Here is a 15,849-nt window from a genome sequence, read left to right on the forward strand (position 1 = left end):
AAAGCACTTTGTAGGGGCCTGGGCTGTTCTATCTGTGGCCTGGATTTACAGCACATCTGTCTGGGAAGAGGAGAAACAGCCTCAGCAAAAGTGAATGCTTGCAGCATTCTAAAACACGATTCAGACGAGATGTTTTATGCCACAAGTAGAATGTGAGAGCGTAGCACTGTTCATGTGGGGCTAATGTTCCACTTTGCGCCTGTAATAGAGAAAAAAAAATAAATCATGGCCTTCTTCAGAGAAAAAAAACACCCAATTACACAGACATCTGTGGACCCAGATCTGTTAGAATGAATTGCTGATGGCATTACAGAAAAACAAGCTCTTTCTTTTATCGCCCTTTATGGCCAAATAAAATGCAAAGTAAGCCCTTAAAGGCTAAATAAAATGAATAAAAGGCTGAAAGTAGCAGGGGGGGGAAGAGCAATTGAACAGAAAGCTTGAGGCATTGTCGGGGAGGAAAGATGGGTAGACGAGGGGGTGGTTGTAAATGGCGGTTGTTGCCAGGTATTTGTGGCTGTGTTCTGACAGATTTAGGCTAGACAGAAGGGGTTGAATAGAGATGAGACAGAGGGCTCGGGGAGAAGAGCAAAGTGATAAACAGACATGCCTGCTCGCAGCACAGCATCTGTAGCAACCAACAGGCTCTTAGTAATGCGTCTCCTGCTTCCCAATCTTTCAACCCATATCCACTCGCTCTGTGCCACGTGAGGGGCTTCCGCCAAAGTTTCTATTTAGCCTTTCCTCCCTCATTTTCTCTGATGTAATCTCTGAGTTGCACTCTCTGCGGGCCCCTCATCAGCGGCCCCTAGCTTTCTACGTCGTTTCTCTTTCACTCTCGCTGTCCCTTCTCCTCTGATGGTTGCTCTCAAGTGAAGGGCAGCGCCGGCCAGCTGAGCACGGGCAAACATAGACGGAGCAACTCATCTGGTAAATAAATATTTGCCTTGGAAGATTTGAATCAATTACCCTCTCTCTTGTCACGGTTTTGATTTGTTGCCGGTGTGTGCCTCTCCGCACTGCGTACACATGCATACAGTCGCCAGTAGGAAGGTAATTATGCAGTTTGAGGTCTGTGGACTTGTGCACTAGATTCCTTATTCACTGCAGCCCATTGTTCTTTCATCGCAGTCCACTGACTTGTTTGAGTTTCATAAATGTGCATGAACCTTTCAGCTAAAAATACACAGCCTGCCCACCAGGAAAACATAGAGAGTATCCCCTGCAATCCACTGCAGGTCATGCGGAATCGTCTACAATGCAAAACACAGCGCCACAGAAACATCGTTTCTAATCATCAATCTATCTGCCAGAAATACCATTATCATGTTATCTTCATTGGTAATACAGTTAGTCATTTCCAGAGAGAGGATGCTGAAATTTCATAGTAATAAATGCGAAGAATCCGATTAAGAGGCCCCATGAGAGACATGTGATTCTACTGGGACATGGGCAGAGTAATTACTGGGCAACGTATAGTCCCATATCTCACTGGGAGAGAGGGAGAGAGGGAAGATAGAATGAAAGCACGTCAGAGCGAGAAGGACAGAATGAAAAGTATATCAGTGTTAATCAAATCCAATTTCTAATGCACGCTATCGCATACGAGACATACTGTATGACCGGTGGGTACATATAGAGCACAAATGCTCTCGTTTCCATTCACACCTCTCTCCATCTACCCTTCCTTCTCTCCCGTCCTGCATGCGCTCGTCTCTAGTGTCAGTCACTTCCCTGTTTCCGTCCAGTATATCATGGCTTTGCCTCATCTCAGGGTGCTCAGTTCAGCTATTCCAACTGAAATGTCATTAAGATCTAATTAAGATGTCAGAGAAGCTTGTGAACTCCATAACAGCCCTTGTTAATGAGCTCTTTAGCATACAGCTCAGTATGTGTGAGAAATAGCCAACTGATCCGAATCTTTGTTATAAAAAACACTGCGCTAGTGTGTGCCGCAAACATAAGTCTAGGACACTGACACAGACTGTGAAGTGCATGTCAGCTGATTGCATCATTGGTTAAATAGCATTTCATTCCGATCCACTATTTAGGATTTAGGATTTTATTAAGATCCATATTAGCGGACTCTGTCTGGGGTCCACACAGAAGATAAAATCCTCACGACGGATAAGACACTTGCAGACTTTTTCCTAACAGATACATTCCTCCCCATCTTTACAACAAGATGATTGATATGCCTCGTCCACGACAGTCCACGGTCGAAAAACAACACCAAGAAGCTTTGTCTTATGATAGTCTGTGATATGTTTCAAATGTGTCTATTACCCGTTCTCCTTGTTGAGGGTTGCAGTGATTTCATTTACTGTGGGTGTATACATGCATATTGTTGTGTCATCTGCATAAATGGAAGTGGAAGATCATTAATGCAAGCAAAAAAAAAAAAACGTAAAGGCCCGAGACAACTTTCTTGTTGTCCTAGCAGCGGAAAATGCACACAAACTTATACTAATCTTCCTGCTGCCGTCATCTGGAGATGATACACTTGTCTGACTTTGACAGGAATCTTTTCTGATGCCGGCTTAGAAGAGCATTAGCATTAGCATTAGAAGAGCATTAGCCCTCACAAAGCCATTCTGCTGCCAATTTATCTGTTGATGATGAAAGGTATTGGACTGAATTAAACGAAGAGGATTCCACCATGTGTTTGAATAACAGTTGATTAAAGGTTTGCTGTGTTTTGAGGTGTGGGGAAGTTGAAGGTCATTTTTACATTCGTCTTGGGCCCATCGGCTTGAGTAAGCATAATAGGTTAAAAGGCTCTCATAAGTACTTCTTTATATTCAAACAGGTCATAGAGAATTACAGCATTCTGTTCTTCAAATTTAAATACTGTAATATTTTTTGGGCTGACCAAACAATAAGGCTAGATGATGTATTCTACTGGATTTACATTTTCTTCTGGGATTTTCTGCATGCAAATTCCCCGTTGATGTGTTTCAAGGAGTGTGAGTGTGCATATGTTGGTGGGAAGACATTTCTGCTGACAGCAGATGTTTTTGTTTATTTATTCAGAGAAAGCAGACCGACTGTATTGTAGGCAACAGTGCTTCACTACGATATGCTCACAGAAATTCATAACTGGGAGGCGACATGTAAAATATCAGACATCAACTTAAACAGTTGTGTTTCAGATATTCCTGGGGTCACACACAAAATGTGATGCTTTACTCTAATGCACGGCCCCTCAGGACATACACAGATCAATTATGGCATCATTAATCATAAATATACATCATTAATGTTGTAAAAGGTCTAGATTTGATACTTGGACAGTTATGTTTTGAAGCAGTAGCCATGCATATGTCATATCTTTGTAATTGTGCACCTGTTATGGTACAGGATATGTATAATTGCTAGCCATGGTTTGTTTCACTCTAAACCATCAACATTAGCAGTATAGCTGCAGTTTAAAAGTGTCAGCTGTAATAACAAAAACAGCCATGTAGCCAAACAGTAGGTCCCTGGCACAAAATTACTTTCAAAGCCACCATACCAACCTACCTTTAAATAAATCTTAGAATATAACTGGTCGATAGCAAAACTTTTTTTATATCGTCAATGCTTATGCTAATTAGATTGAACTGTTAATCAGTCTACCCTCTTGGCAATATCGTATCTACAATGCTTCACCCTTAATTTAGATGATTTGCTGCAGGAAACCACAAACGATAGTTATATTCAAAACACTGCAACACACCAATTACATCAATATTGAAGTACTGAGTCAACAATACTTTTTTCAGTGTTGAAAAGCACGACAATGGCCAAAACGTCAAGGCTTAGATCCTCAAATGCTTATGTTGTCAAGTCTACCACTCCGTCTCCACTGTCCCAGAAAGTGGGTTAAGTGCCTTGCTCTAGGGCAGGGATTCCCAAAGGTGAGCTGCCTCTAGAGGTGTGCGCGAGGGGAAAAATGTAATGGTGGTCTAATGGTGTAATAATTAAAATGAAATATAATTTTCACAAAATAAAAACATGAATGTAACAGACTGTCTCATGTTTGTCGTTCTAGTGTTGACGATGATATGTCCCTTGAGGGTTGCCGTAGCGAAGGCGCAACCCCCGCCTCTGGCCAAAGGAGAAAACAATAATAAAGAGAGTAGCCGTGGGCTGATACAAGATGTCTAATCTCCCGACTCCAGTTACTACTGTATGATAAGTGCCCTTATACACAAACCCAAGACGCTCGGTTACATGAATTATAAAAATTCCCATTGTAAGATTTCAATTTAAAATTAAAAACGTACAATTTAATAAATAAATGCACTTCAGTTCCTGCCGCCAGAGTGTCTTTTATGTACACTAGCTAGCCTAGCTTGTGCAGCTAACCTCAGCTAACAGCTAACTTGATTCATTCAGCAACATTCATGCAAATATGCTAAACTGGCTGACAATCGGGGAAACTGTCAGGTGGGACATCTGAAGCTATCAGTCATAAAAGAGGAGAGGGACAGAGACAGAGAGAGACAGAGACAGAGACAGAGAGAGAGAGAGAGAGAGAGAGAGAGAGGAATCGGAGGCGAGAGGAACGGAGAGGTGCGTTGGGGAGAGACTGGGAGAAGAAGTCGAACGGGAGTCAGAGGAAGATGAGATGGAGGAAGGAGGAAGGGATAGCACAGACAAATCGGGAGCACATAGGCCCATCGCAGAGTCAAGGTAAAAAAGAGGAAACGAGAGAGCATCAGACTGGGGAAAAAAAGAGGAAATATTCTGAAAATGATCTGTGTCTGGGCTTCACTTGTATTGCCAATACAGATTGCCCAAAGCCACAGTGCGTGGTGTGCAGTGAGGTTCTGTCTAACAGTTGTCTGAAGCTCTTATTTATGTCGCCACCTGAACACCAAGCATGCCAGTGCAAGTCAAAAGCCCCTTACATTTTTTATATCGAAATTGGAGGAGTTACAAAACAGCCAAAAACAACTGCAGTCTCATTCTATGTGTGGTTAATTGTAAATTAAATGTGATGCAATCTGCCTCTGAGCCTGTGCGTGTGTGCTCGTCATCCTTATTGCTCTTTAAAAGTGACGCCATGTGTAACTGAAAGTTATTGAAACTTTGTTGCAGTGTTTCAGGGCGTTTTCACACCGTCAGTTCGTTTGCTTTGTTCTGATTCAGGGATTAATATGATACAATGTTGCAGTTGCCCATTTGTTCGGTTTGTGTTCACACTGCAACATTTAACAGCGGACTAAATATTGTAAACAAACGCCACGCGCGAGCAAACTGTTCTCTCATTGGTCCGATTTCTATGCGGCTATAAATAGGCTCTGCTGCTTCTTTTTTTTAAGATGTGGGGGATTGGGGGTGCGTGAACCCGGTCGGGATGTAGAAGGGGGTGTGCGGCCTAAAACGTTTGGGAACCGCTGCTCTAGGGCAAGGCAGAATGGAGAATGAAGGGAAAATGTTACTGCTCGTCTTCCATACACTCATGTTCTCCTATTGGTCTGCTAATGTAAAGGACGCAGGAAGGAAACAAAAAAAAATATTATGATTCTATGATGCTTCACTATACTAATGAGTGGAGTGCAATGAACCCCATTGAAGAAGAACAACAAGCTCTCATAAGCTGCATTAGTGCTGCTTGTCATGCATTTAAAAAGCATTTGCTTTCGTAAGTGTGTGGATGGTCAACAAGCCTGACAGACAGACAAAAAAAGGTCACAATTGAACTTTTCACAGTCATCTGCCATCATTAGGCTAATCCAATTCGTACATGTGCATGCTTCCGTATTTCCCTACCGACATGATTTTATTTGTTCAGCAGCAATTTTGCAACATGGGTGAGAAAGCAATTACAGTTTCCAGGTTTTTAAGTTTTGCATCGCTTGGGGTCAGCGCTAAACGTCACAGTACTTTTATTGTACTTTTCATGGTGCCCAATAAGCATTTGCCATCCTTCTGAGTCATTCAAATTATGTTAAGTCACGGCAGGGAATGCCTGCAACCAACAACATGTTGCTCGTGCATCAGCTTGGCAGTTAGCAATGTCCTCTCACAAAAGAGAGTCCTGGTTTCAATCTTTGGCCAAAGCTCTTTCTCTTTCTATATCAAGTCTGCATGTTCCTTCCGGTGGGTGTGTGGGTTTCCTCCAGGGGCTCACATGCAAATGGCTTTGAACTCTAAATTGCCAAGCGGGATTGTGAATATGTTGACCCTGATGGATTGGAAATCTATCCAGGCTACCTCTAACTGAGTGCATGCTGGGATGGACTCCAGACTATGGTTGCATCCTCTATATTGTGCTTTTAAAATACACAGTGCTACCATATGTCTGTCAAGCTGTGCTAAGATGTATTGATAAACAGTGAATCACACTTTATATGAGATTAAATTGAATAAATAAGTATGAGAGAATATCCTGCAGAATCTTTCTCACATTATAGCTCATCGGCAGTTGTTAAGAGGCAAGTTTACTTTGGCGTGCGCACATCAGCATTATCTGTAAGCCAATGGTTAAAGAGCACTATTAATAACAAAATAAATCCACATTATTAAAAATGTTAATGCTTGTGACGTTTGGGATCAGTCAGTGAGCATCTCTGCTACTTTTTGCTGTCCCTCTTTGCCACATGAAGACATGATCTCTGCCGATAAAGACATCCGGATGTGCCAAACTTGCATGGGGAGAGTTAAGATGATCCTTTTAGCTGCTCCTGCACTTATTTGGGATATAACGAAGGAGTGTCAGAAGTTTCCAAAAGATCTAACTGGCTGCTCCGATCCAGTTGGCTGTTCTTCAAAAGAATTTCTATCCTCTCTGCCTCTGATCATAAATCAAAATAAAACAGACGGCTCAATAAAATGCCTTTTAACTTTGTTATTGGTGAATAGCGCATAGATTATCTAACATTTTTTTTATTTTTTTGTGAACTTTGAAAACATATGAGAGTCTTAACTGAATCCCTCTTAAATGGTTCGAGGACAAACTACTTTGCTTTTGTGGGCTCTGATCACAGTAACTTAATGAAGCTTGTAAAAACTGTTAGTTAGGTGAGTAAACAAGTCATAGAACTGGTCTAACCAGAAGCTTATGTATTACAAGTGTATATAATGTTGGCGTTTAAGTTTGCTTAAACTTGACTTGTATCATGGCACTGTAAATAATCAAGAGCAACAGAATATGACACAAAGGCTTCCCAGGAGGAGTTTTAACACATTTAAAACATTTAGATTTATGTAGGACAATGCATGAATCCGCATGAATGACCAAAACACAATGGAGTGTAACGTTGTGTTTTTAGTGCACCCGTTTAAAACTCAACATCTTGATAGGTCTTGCATCCTGGTTATTCAATAAAAGTAGATGTTTAAAAAAAAAAAAAATTGTATATGTGCAGTGCACGCGGAAAGACAATCAGTCGGAGGACCCGGCATACAAATAGACCATTTAAAGTGACACTCCTCACAACCCTGCGCTAATCCCAGCAACGCTTGATTAGGTGTGAATGCCGCCTAAGAGGAAGGTTGCAGTACCCTCTACAGAAGGTCGTCTGTCCATATGACTGTGCTGCCTGTGAGACCTTCATATCTGAGGTCTAATAATAGCAGAGACAGCGGACCGGTCTCTTCGAAAACAAAGTGACAAGCAGGTCAGCAGGGTGGGTACAGGTGCATCACTGCTCTTGCACAGTTGCCACTGATACACTGTGGTCAGACGGCTCAAATGAGCATATGATGCGAGCGTGCACACACACACACACACACACACACACACACACACACAACACAAGTTCACCTTTCCCTGAACACAAAATATATGTGTGAATTATTTTCCAACATCTGGCAGAGGCTCATCTTTTATTCCATTACATTTCAGACATCAGCCCCCATCAGTGTGTCAGTGAGTGGGCTTTGGCACGGGGCACAGCAGACTGGCCCAGGAAAAGAGGCTTCTCCCAGAGGTTGCAGGGTAGCTCTGCATACACGAGCAATCATTATTTCCCTTCCTCAATGAGTTCAGTTTAGCTAAATTAAGGGGAAAGAAAGGAGGACAATTAAAGCCCCGTGGCAGAGATAATGTTGAGTAGGAGCCGATACAGAGGGAAAACAAGAGAACATGTGATTTGACGGAACGGGTCAACAAGAGACATATTGAAAAAGATGGGGACAGACAGAGGAAGAGAGAAGGAGAGAGGGGTGATCATGACTAGGAGGAGGGCAGACAACGTAAGACAGATGAGCCGTTTGCTGCCGGGGTTGTAATATTAGCAAATCTGATATCGATAAACTGCTTTCTGCCCATACAACACAGACAATATCCTGACAAAGTGCTCCCCTCCAAAAATGAATTTGGCAAGGGGCACTGGGCAGGAGGATTAAATGATCAGACTCCTTCTCCCGTTATGTATATCTTCCTTTAGATGTCTCGCCAAACTTATTCTACTATATGTGATATTGACAGGGTTCTGTGTCTTCAACAGAAGAAAACTGGAGTCAAATCCCCCTACAAAATATGACTGACTACTAACTGCAGTCATTGAACATATGCCAGGAATGAGAGACGTGAGGCTGCGAGTGCGGGTTGACACTTACACAGATGTTTTCAGTAATACCATTAGATAATCCTTTAACACCCTGAAAAACAAGATCATTACTGCTATTTCACGAGTGTATCCAATCTATTTGTCATGGCATCTATTCAAAAGCCTGAGCCAGGGGTCATTATAGAAAACCCTACAGCTTTATCAAGATGGAGTCCTGAAATGTACAGGAAAGCAGAGCACGCTTAAAAGAGCTGCAATGCAATTTACAGAAACAAAACGACCGTGCGGCAACCGTTATTACAAGATTACAAGATATTGCTCTAGGAGGTGAAAACTCAGGGCTGGGCCTACAACCAGGAACAGATCTAATCTCTATGGCGCTCCAAAAAACACAATACAGAAAACTAAATCTTTGACACAGTGGTTATCAGATCTGTGAGGGTATCAAGACAGGGAACATGATAAGGGGACTTAAGAGGACAGATACTGGTAGTATTAAGTGTTATTGTATTGTATCTACAAGAACAGAACACTACAGCGTCCTTGAAGCTGCTGTTGTTGGCTGAAACAATTGATTTGTCTCTTGTTCAGCCTTAAGTCAATTAATCATACCTTAAGCATACATGGGGGTCAGGGAAAGCACACATGTGAAAACTCTTGTAGGGTTAAAATGTGTCATCAACGTCAATGTTCTGAAAACAAATTGTTATAAAGCAGCTATAATCAATATTTTTCTCATCATAGATCATGTTGAAATTTTCAAACTAGGTCGCTTTTAGTGAAGAGTGAAAAAGGAGAATGACTATTTATCAGGTGGACAGAAACATGACTCCAAATGAATGCTGATATTGTGCTGTATCTGCTGGATGTGCAAACTGTATGCTGACAAGTAGGGTGGGGCAATCCTTTCTATTCTCATATAGTCCAATTGTGGTTCGTCAAGATCGCAGACGATCGGATTGCCAGGGAGGCAGCGGCGTGGCTGAGCTCTGACGGAGCTCTGGACTAACACAACCACTGTCAAAGTAAGGCCTGAGTGAAGAAATAATTGTAAATCCATTTAATAGCATCGCCTATTCAAACAACGGCTCCCTTTTCAAGATGAGTGCAAAAGTTCAAATTTATTAAAAAAAAGGTAAACGTAATAATTCCCCAAAAATGTACAAGATTTTGTTTGGAAAGGTTTGGTGAGCAGGCATTTGGAGAACAAAGATGATCAAATCAACTGAAAAGAGAAATTTAAGATTTAAAATCCACGCGTGCTGATTAACAGGGTACAGCGGGCAGACATGCTGTTCCACCAGAAACATATGTAAATGCACAGTAGGTTAAATATTCTATTTATTTTATTAACAATATCTTGGTTCTGATAGAAACGAGAAAAATCGCCTTAAAATCGGGAAAAACAATAGTCAATCGTCTCTTAACCATAACGATAACCAATAGGCACAAGCCTACTGACAAGTTTGTCATATATATAGCAACTTAAAAGGTGATAACATGTCAGTGTCGTGTTAACCGCTCGTTTCCTCTGCACCCCAAGTAGTCAAAAAATATTATTGCAAACAATATTTGTCAAACACAGTACATCGCTGCCCTTTTAGCCACAATCCCCATGACATAAAAGTATACTAAGGGAAATAAAGATGATATCTTGTAGCGATTGATGAGGTCATATCCATCGAATCCCTCTTTCAGTCATCCCTAAGGCTTCCCTCCGTCGTCTGTCACTCTGCTCCCTCAAGTCATTTCACAATCTCTCTCCTTTCTCGATATTTTCTTAAGCTTTTTGACTCCTTTCCTCTCTTCTTATGTTCCGTGTCATAATTTCTCTGAGCTGCCGTCTATCATTACATCTCGCACTTAATTATTGGGATTAATTATTTTAATTACCATCTTCACGTTTCATTTTGGAAGTCCAAGGCCAGGCATTAAGAACACTCACAACCTCCATCTGGATCCGGCTCGCCCAGTCTTGCCCAAGTTATAGCCAATGCGACCGCATATTATTGCTGCATCTCTTGAGGGACTCAATTGTACTTTCATGACAGCTCAGGCAATTTTCAAGGTGCTATCTGCCAAGATATCATATTCGACAGTGTCAGCACCTATCGGGATTTCTGGTCCGCCTGGGCATGATGTCCCCCTAGAACAGATGTGATTAGCAAAGCCAGAAACAGCAGGTATCTTGGTGGTCCTCCATGCCTTTGTGTGTGAGGTGCGAAGGGCCGGAAGTGTGACTGATTCAATTTACCCTCTGCTATCTGGCACTACAAATAAAATTCACCAGAGATGGCATCAGCAACATATCATACCTACTGCGTTCTTCCAGTATCCAGTACATACTGCGTTTGTCAGTAGTAGGCAGCACGAAACTGTTGAATTTATTAATTTGGCAGTATACAGACAGAGCATATTTAAGTCCTGCCCACACCGGGGGAAACAATTCACCGCTCCTATCGTCTACTAGCAAGCAGCAAAAAAAATGGCTAAAAGCTGCTGTGTGGTGGGACGCACTACCAACAGGGTAAAGAACCCCGAACTAAGTTTTCATAAGCTGCCGAGCTAAAAAACTGAGCCTTAAAAAAAAAAAGGACAACAGTGAGGCATCAGCAGGAAGAATGGAAAACTCTGGGATCCTGATACTCCGTATGTCTAATGTTATGTGTGCAGCAAGCATTTTGTCCCAATGTTGTTTTACAGTGGAATGTGGATCAATCAGAAAGCTACGCAGTATTATGTTTGCAAGTCCGACACAGCTAACATTAGCTTGCTACCTTGCCCTTATTACTATTTTAGTCATCAACTACACCAGTGGTAGACATAGGATGGTAAAATAATCCTTTGACATGCTGGAATCTGATGTTTTTAGATAGCTACAGGCATTTTTGTTGTAGGTTTCAGCCCTTGTATGCATATTGTGGCATTTTTGGCATACAACAGACTGCTTGGTTAGCATACTGCATTCGATATGCTACATTCTGGCCAAATCAGTATGTATGGATAGTATAGCATGCAGTTTTGAATATAGTCACGGAGAAAATTGGGTATGCAAGACAGATACACAGTTTGGTGCTGGGTTTGAAGATCTAATATCAATGAGCTTGTACAAATATAACAGAAAATATATGAACAAAAGGCTCGGCCTCTTCTCCGCTGTATAACTTCAAATGCAAATTTGGCAAGGGGCACTGGTCGGGAAGTTGAACCTTTCTCCTCTTTCATTTAGTCTTCAAGCATGTCTCTCTCCACACTGTGGAACAGTAAAAAAAACAGAGATTTCTACAAGGTCTGCAGGCGGTCGCTGACAATGAGATATTGTTGGAGTTCAACATAAGCTTCGGGTGGGCAGTGAGGGTGTGCCTGGCAGGAGAGCTAATTAGATAGCACATGGCTCTGTGTGTGAGCTGGGAGCTCATTTATGAATACCTCTTATAGGATATATATATATCCTATATCCAAAGAGCAGACAGAAGCAAGAGCCGGAACAGACACAACTATGGTGCACAAATGCACACGTACATGTATGCTGGCGCAAAGACACACTCACTTTCACCCAGATCTGTTGCTGCAGCTCAGCTGTGCTGTGGGCGCTGTGAGGACTGTGACGATGTGAGGGCAAGAAGGCGTTGGAGGCACCAGGCCCTTTGCTAATGGTGGACTTGACATTTACCCTGGGAGGCTGTGGGCTGTGGCTGCTGCTCCCACAGAAATGATTCAACCTGCCGTGCTGAATATAGAGGAAATACTCTGATGGATGAAGACTGCTACGGTGAAGGACCTGGAGATGTCTGGGGGCAGTGTGTGCATACTGTACCTTAATTTACCAACACACTGCATCTGACATGACTGTTACTTGAGCTGTCTAGGGCTTATGTTGACAGATATCTAGGCTAGTACATGATGGAGAGAGACAGAAAACAGGCGCGGTGTGTCAGTGGGTTTATTATAGTGAGCATTTTCCATCACATGTTGTGTTGAATCATACGTACAAGCACAAAAACTCCTCCAGAAGAACAACTGCCTCCACATAAGCTCACCTTATTGATTGGACCTGACTGAATTTTTCAGACATTTTTCTATTTCAGAGTTCCATAGAGTGTTAAACATTCAAGAGGTGTGAATCTTCAACGATTCAATAAGCATTCACATGTCGACGATTCTCGATGCATCTCAATGGATCACATCCCCAATGTCAGTGTGCAGTTCTACATTTTTAATTAATACAAGCAAACTAATAAATATGAACTCTTTATTCAGAAAGTGCTACATCTTTTCAATACCAGTATCCGTGGGATCCACCTCAGAAAATAAACATGAATCCATAAATGTCCCCAAATTTGCTGTGCTTTACAAGTGTGCTTCAATCCACATAAATTTAACAGAGCAGCTCTAAGACAGCTGCCACCGGAACTTATACCCGGCTGGGGTCATCCGAAGTCACACGTGACTTTGTTGCTATAAAGGTTCAACGTGCGCGAGATGGAAGATATCCAGTGTTAAGCCCTGCCTCTGGTGATCAGTGAGGATGAAATAACAAACAAAAATATATCAAAGGAGTGGAGAGAAACTAGTGCGACAGTAAATGAGAGAAAAACGCAGTAAAAACTCACAATGAACTGAATGCATCGCAATGCATCGTAAAATTGAGAAATTTCCACACATCTAAAAAACAACTGCATCTCAAAAAGTCGGCCAGTCCTGATAACCTGGAAAAGCGTCAAAAAACACTCTAGTCCAATATATAATGTTCACTTTATTAGTTCAGCATATAAGCACTAAACAGAAACTAGAGTGTAATTACTTGCGCAGGTATTTGGTCGTAAACTAAAGTTTTGGAAGCTGGCGGCTTTTTTCAGACAATATTTCAATGGATGTCCGCCATTTGTTTAAGGCCCTGAAAATATTGTTAGCAAGCTAAAAAGCATGCATATGTGTTGGGGTGTTTCTGTAGGGCCAGAAAAGGTTTGTTTTGGCCAAATGTAAGTATTGTACGATTTCTTTGTTGCGACTAGATCAGCTCAGCATTTTTGGATGTTGGAAAGCATTTATGTCAGTGCCTTAAGATTGTTACAAATTGCATATCCCTTACTCATCACTGTATACTCAATGCCAGGGCTGGTTGGCCATCTCTGACAATGCGTAGGCTTAGTTACTAAACTATCATCATTCATGAGGCCATTTTTGGGAAAGCTTCCTTCCTACTCCTGTTTCTATGTTAATCACAAATGTGGGCCTCATTATACTGTAGTCTGAGGATGAAGGCAATTTTTCGCTGACTGTTATTCTGTGGAAAAACTTGAAACTAAGGGAATTGGGTGAGTGGGTTCAGGGCAACTTGCAGTTCTAGGGAAAATAAAAATGCCGGTGACTATCGAGGCTTTCAGTCACACATTACTCATACATCATAATTTAACTGCCTCAGCTTCTCTCTGTTCTTCTATCTTCCTTTCTTTTTAACTACTTTTTATTGCAACATTTTGTTTACTGTATTGTACCTCTGACTTTCATGTATCTCTAAACAAACAAGATTCTGAATAAAAAATATTGATCGGTACAAAGATCATGGTTAAACCTAACCCGAAGTGCCAGATGGTTTCTCACACAGAACCATATGAGAAGCCGTCATTGGACACTGCTTAGAAAAGGGAACACACTTTAAAAAATACTTTGCAGGTGACTGGATGAACAATCTGCCAATCAAACTTTTGCTGAAGCAAGTCAGGAGATGGGCAAAAACATTTCTTCCATCGAGAAAGCCTTCAGTGTTGTTCTTCGCTCTCTTTTCAATGATGGAATACTCTCCGGATCTGACTGTAGCCTCTCCGTTAAACCTCTTAAGGAGATGTCATTTTTGATTTGAATGAACATTTGCCTCTCTGTGTCGCTTCACACACATCTAAACCACGCTCGTAGATACCAGTAGCATCTGTGGTACGTACACAAACGCATTGCTCTAAACCTGAAAAGATGGATTCTCGTGTGACTTCATGATATTCCAAGAATCCAGCTGCCGTGAGAGGTAAAGTTATACCTACAGTACTCAAAACATCACCCAATCATTTTTGACCTCAACTTCATAGACACCCTTGTGCAACGCTTTGCCTTGACAATTGGAATAACCCACCATGCAGCCATCAATTACAATGGGTAAAGAATAATGATTGAAACTGGCTATTCAACAGTTAGATAACTCAATTGTGTGAGCAAACACTGACCAAAAAAAATTCACTTATTAATTTAGTACTTGGTGTAATGGCTTCGTTCAAGGCAGCGTCTCTTCTCTCTGAGAAATAGCGAAAATACAGTGAATATAGTAATATTATCAGTAACAAACACACACACACACACACACACACACACACACATTAATATATAAAAATAAACGAGACAAATGAGTGTAATTGTCTCTGAACATAGAAATAGGATTTTGTTCATCAGTTCCCCAATTTCTGAGGTGATTGTTTAGTTTGTTTAAAGTCGTCTGTGCCTCTTAAAGTGCAGCAAAGTCAATTCAACTGCTTTACAGGAAGTCCTTGGTACATATTTTAGAAACAAACAACAAAACAATATCACTGTCATGTATCTTGTGATCTATGATAAATCGTAAGGTAATTCCTTTTCAGTACGAGAAAAGAATGTTTCATTTTTCCCTATTGTTTTTTGCTTCAACAGCAAAAGGCTTTGGCCTTGTGTGCTCTGCCAATTTGTCTTTATGGATTGGGACACGGCGCCATCCCCACATACCCTGCTTTCTGCTACTCTCTTTATATCGCCCCGCTGTCAGAAAAGCAGCAGCAGTAAATACTGAAGTAAGTTCATAAATGTATCATTCAAAGCTAGGACTAGACAGCTGGCTTACCATCAAAGGCAATAAAACATAAGGCACAGTGACAGCACATGCATCACTGCCTGCCACCAATTCTTTCTTTTATACTGAAAGCTTTTTATCTTGTTTACGTATGAAAGCCAAGTTCACAAGTCTTTCAATTTGTGACAATGTCAACACTGAGAGTAAAGAATGAAGTGAGAATCAGATAAAGGAGAATGGCAGTGAAGGAAATGAATGCTGTTTCACGTACTATGACATGGTTATTTAGGCGGCAGGGATTAGTGGAGTTATCAGCACCGGCTAATTTACACAAAGTATCAAGTGGGCTCCCATCTCAAAGTGCTTAGGTTCATATAGCCTGCATGACATCGATGAAAGACTAATATATGATATGGAGTATTGTGAGCGAAAACATCTTTAGTTTAGTAATGTCAGTACGGGGTTCTATTCATTTGCTGTCTACGAGGTACATCTGCCTACAGATAATCTAATTTAATAAAACACTTAAACCAA

The 15,849-nt window shown here is 41.4% G+C and overlaps 1 protein-coding gene across 1 annotated transcript in view; it reads right to left on the reverse strand.

Moving 5' to 3' along the window:
- The window catches only part of dph1 (diphthamide biosynthesis 1), a gene marked incomplete at its 5' end in the record, with an annotated part of 55,567 nt that overhangs the window by 24,947 nt on the left and 14,771 nt on the right, over positions 1 to 15,849 (reverse strand). The window lies entirely within an intron of this gene.

This window comes from Melanostigma gelatinosum, assembly GCF_949748355.1.
Source record: "Melanostigma gelatinosum genome assembly, chromosome: 7".
Lineage (NCBI taxonomy): Eukaryota > Metazoa > Chordata > Actinopteri > Perciformes > Zoarcidae > Melanostigma > Melanostigma gelatinosum.